The following is a 15,052-nucleotide window of genomic DNA, read 5'->3' as shown; positions in this document are numbered from 1 at the left end:
GGGGTGGAGTGTACGGTCAGGCCATTCAGGATGGCTGTTCTCTTGCTCTTTGTACATCCCCTGCTCAACCAGACCCTGCTTCACTCAGGTGACTATCCAATTCTCTTAATCATAGGGCTTAATCAGTAACTATCTACATGCTTGCCGCCTGCCCCAGGTACTGGTTTCTCTGGTAACTGACAGCCGACATTACGTCAATTCCCCTTATAAATGGTAGCCTCTTTTCCGCCCTCTGCCTGCCAGTTCGCAGTGGAGTGTTGCTCCAGGACCTTTTGCTTCAGACGTGTAAGAGCCCCCATCCCATAAACCATTGATGTCTCTGTCATTGTCTCCAGGTTCTTTCTTTGGTCTCGAGGCAGGGCAACTACAAGCCTTGCAGGCCTGTAGGGTGCAGCCCTGCAGGCCAGTATCCTGTCTTTCTCCACCCCGAATTCCCTTCAGGGCACATGGTCAGGCCAGCTACAGTGGCTGATGGCTTGTGGGTGGGCAATGTTCATTGTTTACTGGAATGGCAGGCAAAATATTTTTGTCTGCAGTCATTGTTCCATGGTTTGACCAAGGATCAGTGCCATGCAAAGGACACTAAACACCTCAGGCCGATTCCAGGCCTATTGGAATTGACCTTTACGACACAGGCACAGTCCTCCATTACCAGGTCATGAGGAACTCCCTGAGGCCATAGGTCTATGTAGGCAGCACTTGAAAAGGTAGCAGTAACTTAGTAGAGACCCTGTGATCATCTAGCTGTGGCCACAGATCCACATGGTTCAAAACACTGGATGACTTTTTAGGCTCTGTGGCTCACTGTGGTAACTGCACTTACCTGTCTCTGAAGGTTAAACACCTGTCCTTTGCCACTCAGTCTCCATTATTTCCACTGAATTTAGGGAACCCAATTCCAACACCCCCACTGTCTTCTCCAGCAGCTGTGATGGAGTTCAAGGATGCTCATCTCATCTCACCAATTCATTTCTTAATACCTCAGTGAAAGGCGCGTCTTTTAGCCTTCACAGGTGGTACAGGTAGGGAAGGCTGAGCAGGTTGCATCTAACAGATCCATTCTAATTCATTCATTTCCTGGATCCTTAGGATTCCTTTACTGATGACCTTATGCCCGGGGAAGACCTGGCATTTCGACCTCATTAATTGTAGGCAGGTGGTTCTCACAATCAACTGAAGGGCTTGTAAAACACAAATTGCTGGGCCCTTGCCCCCATAGTTTCTGATTCAGGAGGCCTGGGTTGGGATTTGAGAAGCTGCAATTCTAAGAACATCCAGGGAAATTCTTAAGAACCCCTGCTGTAGGTCACCAATAAGTCCAGGCTTTAATTAGGCAATTTAACAAACGATAAGTGCTACTCGAGTTTGTTTCAGCCAAAATATTAGGTGACCGCACCCATGTGGTGGATGGAGTTTGACTCTATCAAGCCTTCTATTTCCGTCCCTTCTAGTCCTATGTGTTGGTAATTCACTCCCATGTGTATCCCCCTAGGTTCTTGCTAATACAGATTAGCAAGAACTTGTAACTCTTTGATGTATATAGGGCTGTTCCTCTCTGAGTGGGTTACCTTAGGGTCTCATCTTGGGCCTGGAGGCGAAGAGAGGTGGTGCCTGAAAAGACAGCTTGTGAGACAATCAGCTATTGCGGATACAGACTTTACGTAAAGAGAAAAGTTTACTCCTTGGTAGGTGGGATTGAGCAGGGTTGGGAAAGTTGGAGGTGATGTATTGAGGGGAATTTGGAGCCTCAGAGGTTTACTTCAGACACTAAGAAACTTTATTCACCCTGCAACATTAGAATCTGCAAATGTCCCCAGCCCAACCTAATTCCAAGAGAGACATTAGTTTCAATAAATGAAACTAATGTTCTTACCGTTCTATAACTTTACTGGAAAATCAGCAATTAGCTCTCATCCACACTAACTGTAGATTTTTGAAAGTGGTGACAGGTACATAGGTACCAATGTATAGAGCTTGTTTGAATCTTCATTACATTTTCTCGACAGCCGCACACGGGTAAGGTATGGGACATCCCTTATTCCTTTGGTCCAGACAGCTCTGAGCCTGCTGTCAGTGCGTACATGTGGAGTTCCCGTCTCCTTCCAGATTTCTCTGAGTACCGGAAGGGCGTCCTTCTTGAAACCCACTCCGTGGACGTCCTTGTGAACGTTGATAGTGTATTCTCTGGTTACCACCTTGTTGATGGCGGACCGGCCCTTCTTCTTGTCACCCTTCTTTGCAGGAGCCATCCTGCCGGGCCATAAAACAAACTTCTTACTTTAGAATAGACGTACTTAGTTCTTTAGTTAGTTCTTTACTTATGCTACACGGCATGCAGGATCTTAGTTCCCAGACCAGGGATCGAACCCAGGCCCTCTGCAGTGGAAGCGTGGAGTCCTAACCACTGGACTGCCAGGGAATTCCCTAGAATAGTTTTAGATTTACAGAAAAGTTGCAAAGGTAGTACAAAGAGTTTTCATGCACCCCACACCAAGTTTCCCCTATAATTAATAGCTTATTGTGTTGGCCAAAAAGTTCATTCGGGTTTTTCCCTTGCAGAAAAACCCAATCGAACTTTTTGGCCAACCCAATACATTTGTATGGCACATCGGTTGCAATTGATGAACCAACACTGATACATTATTAGTAACTAAAGTCCACCCTTTAGTTACTAAAAGATTTCCTCAGTTTCTCACTTACGCCCTTCTTTGTTCCACGAGCCCACACTGCATTTAGTTGTAACACGTCCTTAGGCTCCTCTTGGCTGTGACAGTTTCTCAGACTTTTCTTGTTTTTGAGGCCCTTGGTAGTTTTGAGGCGTACTGGCCAGACATTTTTAGAATGTCCCTCAATTTGGGGTGTCTGATGTTCTTCTCATGGTTATATTGGAGTTGTGGATTTGGAGGAGGAAGACCACAGAGGTAAAGTGCTGTTCTCATGACATCATATCAAGGACACATATGTCATCATGGCTTTTTACTGTTGATCCTGACCAGGATCACCTGGCTGAGTCATGTCTGTCAGGTTTCTCTGCCATCAGGCGATTCTTTTCCTCTCCCTTTCCATAATGTCCTCTTTGGAAAGAAGTCACTATGTACAGCCCACACGTAGAAGAGTGGAGAAGGTTCAAGGTTTCTAGCCTGGTTTATGTATGCCCAAATGCCCCATCCCACATCTCAGGGGCTCCTCCCTCCCTACCAGTTTTCTGTAATGTGAGAGACCTGGTAGGTTGTGCATTCCAACTGGTGCTGTGGCTCCATAATCCTTACCATCAGACCCAGGTCTTGGTCTTCAGCTGTCTGTGCCCTATGACTACATATGACTCCTTCAAAGCTTCCCTTAAGGCCTTCTGGTTCTCTCTGCATGCTCTATTTTTTCTTAAGAGCTTTACTTAGGTATAACTGACCTACAATAGATTGCACACATTTAGAGTGTTTAATATTTTAACATGTATACACCTGTGAAACCATCACAGTCAAGATAATGAACACATCTATCACTCCCAGAAGTTTCCTCATGTAACTTTATAACCTTCCCCTCCTTCCCACCTCTTCCCCAATAGGCAACCACTGACCTGCTTCTTGTCCCTGTAAGAGTGCATTTTCCAGAATTTTATTGTTTATTTTATTTTTTTTTAAAAATTAAAATATAGTTGATGTACAATATTGTTAGTCTCATGTATACTACATGATTACCTGACACTTGCATACATTAGGAAATGATCACCATTGTAAGTCTAGTAGCCATCTGTCCCCATACAATGTAATTACAATATCATTGACCATATTCCTTATGCTGTATATTCCATCCCATGGCTTATTTATTTTATAAGTAAAGATTTGTATCACTTACTTCCCTTCACCTATTTCACCCTTACCACCTTCCCCTCTGGCAACCACCAGTTTGTTCTCTGTATCTATGAGTCTGTTTCCGTTTTGTTTTGTTTTGTTTCTTAGATTCCACATATAAGTGAGATCATACAGTATTTGTCTTTCTCTGTCTGACTTATTTCAGTTAGCATAATATCCTCTAGATCCATCCATGTTGTTACAAATGGCAAGATGTTTTTCTGGTTGAGTAATATCCCATTCACCACGTTTATCCATTCTCCTATTGACGGACACTTAAGTTGCTTCCGTATCTTGGTTATTGTAAATAAGGTTGCAATGAACATTGGTGTGCATATATTGTTTTGAATTAGTGTTTTTGTTTTCTTTGGGTAAATTACCCAGAAGTGAAATTGCTGGATCATGTGGTAGTTCTAGTTTTAAAATATGGGGGGAAACCCCATACTGTTTTCCACAGAGGCTGCACCAATTTAAAATCCCGCCAACAGTGCACAAAAGTTCCCTTTTCTCCACATCCTCGCCAACAATTGTTATTCGTTGTCTTTTTGATGATAGCCATTCTGGCAGGTGTGAGGTGGTGTCTTATTGTGGTTTTGATTTGCATTTCCCTGGTGATTAGTGATGTTGAGCATCTTTTTGGGTGTCTGTTCTGGCCATCTGTGTCTTCTTTGGAGAAGTGTCTATTCAGGTCCTCTGCTCATTTAAAAATTTTAAAAAAATTTTAATTTTGGCTGCATGGGGTCTTAGTTGCGGCACGTGGGATCTTCATTGAGGTGTGAGGGATGTTTTGTTGCAGCGCGTGGGCTCTTCATGGTGGCGCACGGGGTTCTCTCTAGTTGTGGCATGCGGGTTTTCTCTCTAGTTGTGGTGTGCAGGCTCCAAAGTGCGAGGGCTCTAGTTTGCGGCATGCAGGCTCTCTAGTTGGGGCGCGCAAGATCAGTAGTTGTGGCGTGTGGGCTTAGCTGCCCTGTGGCATGTGGGATCTTAGTTCCCTGACCAGGGATCGAACCCACACCCCTTGCATTGTAAGGAGGATTCTTTAACACTGGACCACCAGGGAAGTCCATGCCCTTTTTTTTTTTTTTTTTTTTTTTTGCTGTATGTGAGCCTCTCACTGTTGTGGCCTCTCCCGTTGCGGAGCACAGCCTCCGGACGTGCAGGCTCAGCGGCCACGGCTCACGGGCCCAGCCGCTCTGCGGCATGTGGGATCTTCCCGGACCGGGGCACGAACCCGTGTCCCCTGCATCGGCAGGCGGACTCTCAACCACTGCGCCACCAGGGAAGCCCCATGCCCATTTTTTAATCAGGTTGTTTGTTTGTTTTTTGATGTTGTCTGAGTTCTTTGGTTTGGATATTAACCCCTTATTAGATATATTATTTGCAAATATCTTCTCCCATTCAGTAGGCGACCTTTTCACTTTGTTGATAGTTTCCTTCGCTATGCAAAACCCTAGTTTGATGTAGTGTCATTTGCTTATTTTTGTTTTTGTTTCCCTTGCCTGAGGAAACAGATCCAAAAAAATGTTAAGACCTACATCAAAAAGCATACTACCTGTGTTTCCTTCTAGGATTTTTATGCTTTCAGATCTTACATTTAAGTCTTTAATCCATTTTGAGTTTATTTTTGTATATGGCTTAAGAAAGTAGTCCAATTTGATTCTTTTGCATATAGCTGTCCAGTTTTCCCAACACCATTGATTAAAGAGGCTTTTTCCCCACTCTATATTCTTACCTCCTTTGTCATAGATTAATTGACCATATAATCGTGGGTTTATTTCCAGGCTCTCTATTCTGTTCCATTGATCTGCTTTTGTGCCAGTACCGTACTGTTTTGATTACTGTAGCTTTGTAGTATAGTTTGAAATCAGAGAGATAATACCTCTAGCTTTGTTATTCTTTCTCAAGATTAATTTGGATATTAGGGATCTTTTGTGTTTCCATACAAATTTTAGAATTATTCTAGTTCTGTGAAAAATGTCTGTGGTAATTTGATAGGGATTGCATTGAATCTGTAGATTGCCTTGTGTAGTATGATCATTTTAACAGTATTAAATCTTCCAATCCACGAGCACAGTATATTTTTCCCTCTGTTTGTATCCTCTTCACTTTCTTTCATCAACATCTTATATAGTTTTCAGAGTTAGATTTATTCCTAGGTACTTCATTCTTTATGATGCAACTATAAATGGGGCTGTTTTCTTAATTTCTCTTCCTTTCTTTCTTTTTTTTTGGCCTCACTGGATCTTCATTGTGGCGTGCAGTCTTCTCTCTAGTTGCAGTACGAGGGCTGCTTTCTAGTTGTGGTGCATGGGCTTCTCTAGTTTTGGCCTGTGGGCTTCTCATTGCAGTGCATGGACTTAATATCCCACATGCTGTGGGGCAACTAGTTCCCCCACTAGGGATTGAACCTGCAACCCCTGCATTGGAAGGAGAATTCTTAACCACTGGACCACGGGGGAAGTCCCTTAATTTCTCTTTCTGATAGTACATTATTAGTGTATAGAACTACAACAGCTTTCTGTATAATTTTGTATCCTGCAACTTTACCGAATTCATTTTTGTTCTAATAGTTTTTTGATAGCATCTTGAGGATTTTCTGTCTTGTCACCTGCAAACAGTGACAGTTTTACTTCTTCCTTTCTGACTTGGATTCCTTTTATTTCTTGTGTGATTGCTGTGGCTATGACTTCCAATACCATGTTGAACAAAATTGGCGAGAGTGGGCATCTTTGTCTTGTTACTGATTTTAGAGGAAATGACCATTAAGTATGATGTTGGATGTGGGTTTGTCATATATGGCATTTATTATGTTGAGATGTATTCATTCTATACCCACTTTGTTGAGAGTTTTTATCATAAATAGATGTTGAATTTTGTCAAAAGCTTTTTCTGCCTTTTGAGATGATCATATGATTTTTATTCTTCAGTTTCTTAATGTGGTGTATCACATGGATTGATTTGCAGATTTTGGGTTTTTTTAACTGAAGTATAGTTGATTTCCAATGTTGCATTAGTTTCGGGTGTACAGCAAAGTGATTCAGTTATACATATATATGTATGTCTATCCTTTTTCAGATTCTTTTCTCTTATAGGTTATTACAAAATATTGAGTATAGTTCCCTGTGCTACACAGTAGGACCTTGTTGGTTATCTATTTTATGTATAATAGTGTGTATATGTTAATCTCAAACTCCTAATTTATCCCTCCCCCCGATTTGCAGATTTTCAACCATGCTTGCATCCTGGGATAAATCCCACTTGATCATGGTGTTTGATCCTTTTAATGTATTGTTGAATTTGATTTGCTAATATTTTGTGGAGAATTTTTGAATCTATGTTCATCAGTGATATTGGCCTGTAATTTTCTTTATTTTGGTATCTTCAGAATTTTATTTTTTATATGGATGATACAGTATGTACTCTTTTTGTCTAGCTACTTTTACTCATCACTGCTATTTTGAGATTTGTTCAGGTTGTTTTGTGAATCAATAATTCATTTTTATTGCTGAAAAGTATTCCATTGTTTGGGTATATCACAATTTGTTTAATCTATTTACCCATCGATGAATAGTTAGGTTGTTCCCACTTTTTGGCTATTACCAATAAAGCTGCTGTGAACATTCATTTACAAGACTTCATATGGACAAACACTTTTGTTTTCCTTGTGTAAACATGTAAGAGTAAAATGGCTGGATCATATGGTAGGTGTATGTTTATTTTTGAAAACAGACTGGCAATTTCTTAAATAGTTGTACAACTATACATTCCCACAAGCAGTGTAAGAGAGTTCCAACTGTCTTTTAGATATTAATATTAGTCATTCTAATAGATGTGTAGTAGTAACACATTTAATGTGATTAATGAAAATGTTAGGTTTACACCTGTCATTTTGCTACATATTTTCTATTGTTCCATCTGTACTTTTGTACATTTAAAAATTTTTCAGCCTTTTGAATGAACTGAGTCTTATTTATGATTCCATTTTATTTCTTTTTTTGGCTTATTAGCTATAACTCTGGTTATTTTAGTGGCTGCTTTAGTGTTTACAGCATGCATCATTAAAATGATCACAGTCTACTTTCAAGTGATATTATACCACTGTAAGTATTGAATAAGAATCTTACAATAGTATGCCTCCATTCCTTCTGTTCTGACTTTCTGCTATCATTAGCATATATTTTCCTTTTACATGTGTTATAAATCCCACACTACATTTTTATTATCTTTGTTTAACAATCAATTACCTTTTAAAAGTATTAAAATACAAATTAAAATATCTTATATGTTTACCCATGTAATTACCCTTTTCAGTGCTTTTTATTTCCTTTGTGTAGATCCATATTTCCACATGATATCATTTCATTTTGGCTTTTCCCTTTAACATTTCCTACAATGTGGGTCTGATGGTGATGAATTCTTTCAGTTTTTTATGTATGAAAATTTCTTAAGCCTTTATTTTTGAAATGTATTTTAATGAGTATAGAATTCTAGATTGACATTTTTTTTCTTTCAGTGCTTTAAAGGTGTTGCCCTACTGTCTTCTGTTAACAATTCTTTCTACTAAGAAATCTACGTCATTTTTATCTTTGTTCCCCTGTACATAATGTGTCGTTTTTTCTGGTTGCTTTTAAGATTTTCTATTTATCATCGGTTTTGAGCAATTTGATTATGATATACCCTGTAGTTTTCTTCATATTTCTTGTGCTCAGAGTTCATTAAGCTTCTTGAATCTGTGGGTTTATAGTTTTAATCAAATTAAAGATTTGGGGACCATTATTTCTTCAAAAATTTTTTCCATCCCTCCCTCTTCATCTCCTTTGGATCCAGACACCTGTTACACAGATATTAGGTCACTTGAAATTGTCCTATAGCTCACTGAAACTCTGTTCATTAAAATATTTTTGCATTTTGGATAGTTTCTATTGCTATATCTTCAAGTTCATTAATCTTTCAAATCTGCCATCAATCCCCTCCAGTATGTTTTTCATCTCAGTCATTGTAGTTTTCATCTCTAGAAGTTTGATTTTTAAAAAATGTTCTTGTCTAGCTAATTCTAATATCTGGGTCAGTTCTGACTTATTGATTATTCTCTATATTATGGGTCCTATTTTTCCTGCTTCTCTGCGTGCTTTCTTGTTATTAATAAGCTGCCAGACATTATGAATTTTACTTTGGGTGCTGGATTTTATATATATATATATATATATATATTGTGTGTGTGTGTGTGTGTGTGTGTGTGTGTGTGTGTGTGGTACACGGCCCTCTCACTGTTGTGGCCTCTCCCGTTGCGGAGCACAGGCTCCAGACGCGCAGGCTCAGCGGCCATGGCTCACGGGCCCAGCCACTCCACGGCATGTGGGATCTTCCCGGACCGGGGCACGAACCCGCGTCCCCTGCATCGGCAGGCGGACTCTCAACCACTGCGCCACCAGGGAAGCCCGATTTTTAATATTTTTATAAATATTATTGAACTTTTTTTCTGGGAAGCAGTTATTTGGAAAGAGTTTGATCCTTTTGGGTCTTGTTTTTTAAGGTGTGTTAGGTGGGAGCATATCAGTACTCTAAGTCTAATTATTACCCATTACTGAGGCAAGACCTTTCTGAGTACTCTACCCAATACCTCGTGAAGCATGAGGTATTCCAGTCTGCCCGGTGGGCACAGGCAGTATTCCCAACCCTGTGTGAGCTCTGGGCACTGTTCCCACTAATCATTTTGGGTGGTTCTTTCCCTGGTCTCAAGTAGTTTCTGCACATGCTTGGGCAAATCAATACTCAGCTAAATACTCAAGGGGGACCCTCTGCACATCTCTGAAGTTCTCTTTCTGTGCAGCTCTCTTCTCTCTGGCACTCTGTCCTGTGGTCTCCATCCTCTTGCTCTTCTCAGAATCTCAGCTCTGTTTCCTCAACTCAGGTAGTCTGCTGGGCTCCACTTTGGTTCCCTTCCCTGCATCGTGGCTGGAAAACTCTCTCAAGGCAGTAAGTTGGGTGATCGTAATCATAGGGCTCATCCTGTCTTTCTCATTTTCAGGTTTCACTGTCTTTCATTGCCTGGTGTCTAGTGTCTTAAACTGTTGCTTCATATATTGTCCATTGTTGGCTGCTTTAGGAAAGGGAGTAGATTTGGCCACCATTGCTCTGTCTTGGCAGGAAGTGAAAGGCAGAAGTCCTCTTCTCCCACCCCCACTGGCAAGTTCCTAATTGCATGTTTATAGTTTTTAATTTTTCTTCCCCTATATGGTCTATGGCCCTATATTAGCCAGAGTTCAATCAAGGAAGCAGAACTACAATGGATATTACAGAATGAGTAATTATTAGAGGAATTAGGCTTTACTCCAGTGGTTCCCAGTGTGTGCTCCCTGGACCAACAGCATCAAGCATCAGCATTACCTGGGGATTTGTTAGAAATGCAAATATCTAGGCCCCACCACAGACCTAGAAGCTCTGGGGGTAAGACTCAGAAAGTTGGTTTCAGTAAACCCTCTAGGTAATCCAGATGCCTGTTGAAGTTTGAGAGCCACTGCTTAACATAATTGGAGGAGAGACTGGGGAAGTAATGGTCCAAATGAGGGTGTTAAAAAACCAGGGGAAAAATCACTAATTGGCTTTCTTAATCACTAGTTTGGGTGAACTAGTTAGTGCTTTCAGGGAAGTCTGGAAGTGAGACACATCAGCTGCTTGAACGGGATCACACAGGCAACTGGGATAGAAGACCATGGAAGGCTGTTGTCTCTTCATAGCTACGCTCTGTGAATTCACAGCCAAGTGGTCTGGCAATAGGTCTGGGTTGCTGTTGGTCAGCAGAGCTAGCAATAAAGAAAAAGAGCTGGACATAGAGCAAGAACAAGGATGTACAGCAAAAAAAAGAGCAAGGGAAAACTGGAACTTTCTGGCATCTCTCTGTCTCTCCTCACCTCTGACCATGATGACCTTCAGATTGTAATGCCTGCTGCTTCCGTTTCACCTCCCAAATCTTGTGCAAATTTTCTTTTGGCCAACTCTGATCCTGAGCCAAACAGGGAAGGGGATTGTGGGAAATTTAATTTTAGCTTAGTCAAGTTAATACACTACAAATCTACCAAAGTCAACTTAACAAGACAGGAGATTCTAGGAAATGTAGCTCCAGATTAGCTAAATGGACAATTAAAAAACCAACATTTCATCCCACGTTAATATGACATTCAGTCACACCTCTTTTACACCATATTTAACTTCCAAAGTAAAAAATCTGCAAAGTCATGCATCTGATTAACATATTCCTGTCCATCAAAAGATTAAAAGCGTGCTAATCATCTCCCAAAAGAGGACACACATTCCTATATGTCACTTTATTTTCAGGTGATGTTCAAGCCTTTTCTAGTGGGTCAAAACCCTCTTTAATATCTATAATACATCTTATCTTAGACAGTAGGAGAATGAGATGAGGAAAAAAGAGAAGAACTAGTTGATACATACCTTACAGATTTATAATAATATAAGGAAGAAATACACATAACTATTATAGTCCTCATTTCTACAACTAGTCATGTGGCCGTAAATGCTATCTATAAATTCCTTCTTCCTTCCTCCACTACCCATTCCATATTTCCTTTGCCCTCTGCAAGTACCTTGGAGAGTCCTGATTCCTTGCCTGATGGAATGACCCAAACCTTCATTCCTGAAGAGTCTGGACTATTACTAATCCAGCCTGCACTAAATTGTTGTAGTTTTCCATTAACTTTTATCACTTTATATGGTAGTATTAAGAGCAGCCCCAGGAGATCTACTGCACTCCAGACAAAGTCTTACTTACCTCTTTGTGTAATCACAACCCAATTTCCCCTTTCAAATTAGGATCAACAGTCACAAAGCTGCCCAATGGTTGGTTAGCATGAGAAGCCCAAAGTAGACAGAAGCCTGGTGTGGCAGGCTCACTTTCGAGTTTAATAGAACTTCTGCTGAGTTCTCTGGAGGAAGCATTTCTCTCTTGGGAATTAAGACCTCTGGGCCAGCAGAACCCAAAGTTCCCTTATGACTTAATGAGTCAGGCAATGTCCAATTTATCAAGTGTAACTCAGGTTGCACAGTGACTTGGTAATGCCTGGTGGTCAAGTTCAGTTTCTACTAAGGCCCAAGAGCAAGCCAGAAGCTGTTTTTTTGTTCTGTTTTCTATAAATTTATTTATTTATTTTTGGCTGCGTTGGGTCTTTGTTGCTGTGCGCGGGCTTTCTGTAGTTGCAGTGAGCGGGGACTACTCTTTGTTGCGGTGCACGGGCTTCTCATTGCTGTGGCTTCTCTTGTTGCAGAGCATGGGCTCTAGGCACGCGGGCTCAGTAGCTGTGGCATGCGGACTCTAGAGCGCAGGCTCAGTAGTCGTGGCACATGGGCTTAGTTGCTCCGCGGCATGAGGGATCTTCCCGGACCAGGGATTGAACCTGTGTCCCCTGCATTGGCAGGTGGCTTCTTAACCACTGTGCCACCAGGGAAGTCCACAGAAGCTGTTTTTCAAAAGGGGAATAGTTTTCTGCAGAAGATAGCATAGCTTTTCTCAAAATCCTAAACGTCTGTGCTGTCATTCACCTACAGGAGGCGGCCAAAAGCTCTGTACAAGTCTATCTGCCACAGACACTTTGAGATCATTGGATCTGCTGGATCGTAAGGCCCCAGTGTCAGAGCAAACTGTACTGCAGCGTGGACCTGCTGCAGGGCCTTCTCTTGTTCTGGGCCATTGTTAAAAAAGACAAAAATTCAGATTTCTCAGCAAACGACTTGAAGTAATACACCCAAATAAAGTATATATTGCCTTCAAAATGCAAAGAGGCCCACTAGGCATTGTATCTCTTTCTTAGTGGTAGAAGGAGCCAGATGTGGCAATCTGCCCTTTAGCTAGAAAGGGATATTGCAACATGCCCCAGTTTATTGGACCCCTAGGATTTCACTGGGGCGGGCAGGTCCATGATTTTTTGGTGGAATCTATTTCCTGTCCTCTGGCATGCTTGAATTTTACCAAAGTATCCAAGGTAGATGCCGTATCCTGCTATAATGTAGTGGGCCAGCGTGATGATAGCCTGTAGAATTCAGTGATGATCCGTCTCTGTAGACCAGCTAGAGAGGTAACAGAGCCCTGACACAGACCAATAAAGCGTGTTGCTGGTCCTGCCTGCTGAAAACCAACTATCTCATACAGTCTTTACTATCAGGTCTAGAGAAAGAAAGTGTTCACTGTATCAGTAGCTTTATACCAGGTGGCAGGGAATGTGTTGATTTGTTCCAGCAGAAAACACACACATCTGGAACAGCAGTTGCAACTGGTATCATCACTTAAGTTTATGATAATCCACTGTCATTTCCCACAATCCATTTGTCTCCTGCACAAACCAGATATGTGTGTTGAAGGAAGATGTAGTAGAAACCACCAATCTTTTTTTTTTTTTTTAGTATTTATTTATTTATTTTGGCTGCGCCGGGTCTTAGTTGCAGCAGGCGAACTTAGTTGCGGCATGCGTGTGGGATCTAGTTCTCCAACTAGATGCGGGATCGAACCTGGGCCCCCTGCATTGGGAGCGTGGAGTCTCACCCACTGGACCACCAGGGAAGGCCTATAAACCACCAGTCTTGCATCTTTTAAATCTTCATTGGTGGCACTAGTCTCTGCAGTGTCTTCAGGAACGTGATATTGGGTTTTGTTCACTACTTTGGTAGTTAGAGGCAGTTCTAGTGGCTTCTACATAGCATTTTCTACCATAATATTATTCCATGGGTCAGGGAACTAATTTGGTGATTTTGCCTGTTGCTGAGGGTGTCAATTCCCACTACGCAATCTAGACCTGGGTTTGGGGACCTAATATGTCAACTGTGATATGGACCCAAGCCAAAACTCCATGGATCACTTGACCTCCATAAGCCTTTACTCTGACCTGTAGCATTTTGGGTCCCCAGTAGTCCTCAAAAGTCTAGTTATTCCCTCTTCCCCAATATATAGTCACACTAGCAAATGGTCACAAGTCCTTTTGAGGAAGGCTTCGTTGTTATTCAAGAGGCTCTGCGTCAGCTGTCTCGCACCTGGAAACTTCAGATATCAACAGACTGGCTCAAGTCAGAATTCTGTTCATCAGATCCAGAGATTTTCTGTGTATACAAATCAAGTAAAACTTTAGAAGGCTGCCATCTATTTCAGTCCTAGGGACACAGTAACCAATTAGCTAAGGACAAAGCTACAGATAAGGGACCCTCTTCAAAACTCCAGGGGAGGCCTTCTTGTTCTGTTTGTATGTTAATTGCATGTTCATATTTTTAATCTTACATATGCAATTGAGGCCTTTTCTTTTTCTTTTTTTTTTTAACCCTGTGCCAAAGAATAAGTTTTAAAAGGCCTACCACTTTTATGTGTGTGTGGGGTTGGTGGACAAAAGGTACAAGGAAGTTATTATTTTTTTTATTGAAGTAAAGTTGATTTATGATGTTGTGTTTCAGGTATACAGCACAGTGATTCAGTGATATATATATCTATAGATATAGATATATAGATAGATATACTCTTCCAGACTCTTTTCCCTTATAGGTTATTACAGAATATTGATTGAGTATAGTTCCCAGTGCTATACAGTAGGTCCTTGTTGGTTATCTATTTTATATACCGTAGTGAGTATATGTTAATCCCATTCTCCCCACTTTTCCCCTTTGGTAACCATACATTTGTTTTCTATGTCTGTGGGTCTATTTCTGTTTTGTAAGTAAGTTCATTTTTATCTCTTTTTTTTAGATTCCACATATAAGCATATCGTATGATATTTGTCTTTGTCTGGCTTACTTAGTATGATAATCTCTAGGTCCTTCCAGGTAGCTGCAAACGGCATTATTTCATTCTTTTTTATGGCTGAGTAGTATTCCATTGTATATATGTATCACATCTTTATCCATTCATCTGTTGATGGACATTTAGGTTGCTTCTGTGTCTTGGCTATCATAAATAGTGCTGCTATGAACATAGGGGTGCATGTATCTTTTCTAATTATAGTTTTCTCCAGATATATGCCCAGGAGTGGGGTTGCAGGATCATATGGTAACTCTATTTTTGTTTTTTAAGGAAACTCCATACTGTTCTCCATAGTGGCTGCACCAATTTACACTCACACCAACAGTGTAGGAGGGTTCCTCTTTCTCCACACCCTCTCCAGCATTTATTATTTGTAGACTTTTTGATGGTGGCCATTCTGACCGGAGTGAGG

This window comes from Phocoena phocoena, chromosome 8 (genome assembly GCF_963924675.1).
Source record: "Phocoena phocoena chromosome 8, mPhoPho1.1, whole genome shotgun sequence".
NCBI lineage: Eukaryota > Metazoa > Chordata > Mammalia > Artiodactyla > Phocoenidae > Phocoena > Phocoena phocoena.
Note: the sequence above shows the minus strand (reverse complement) of the source record.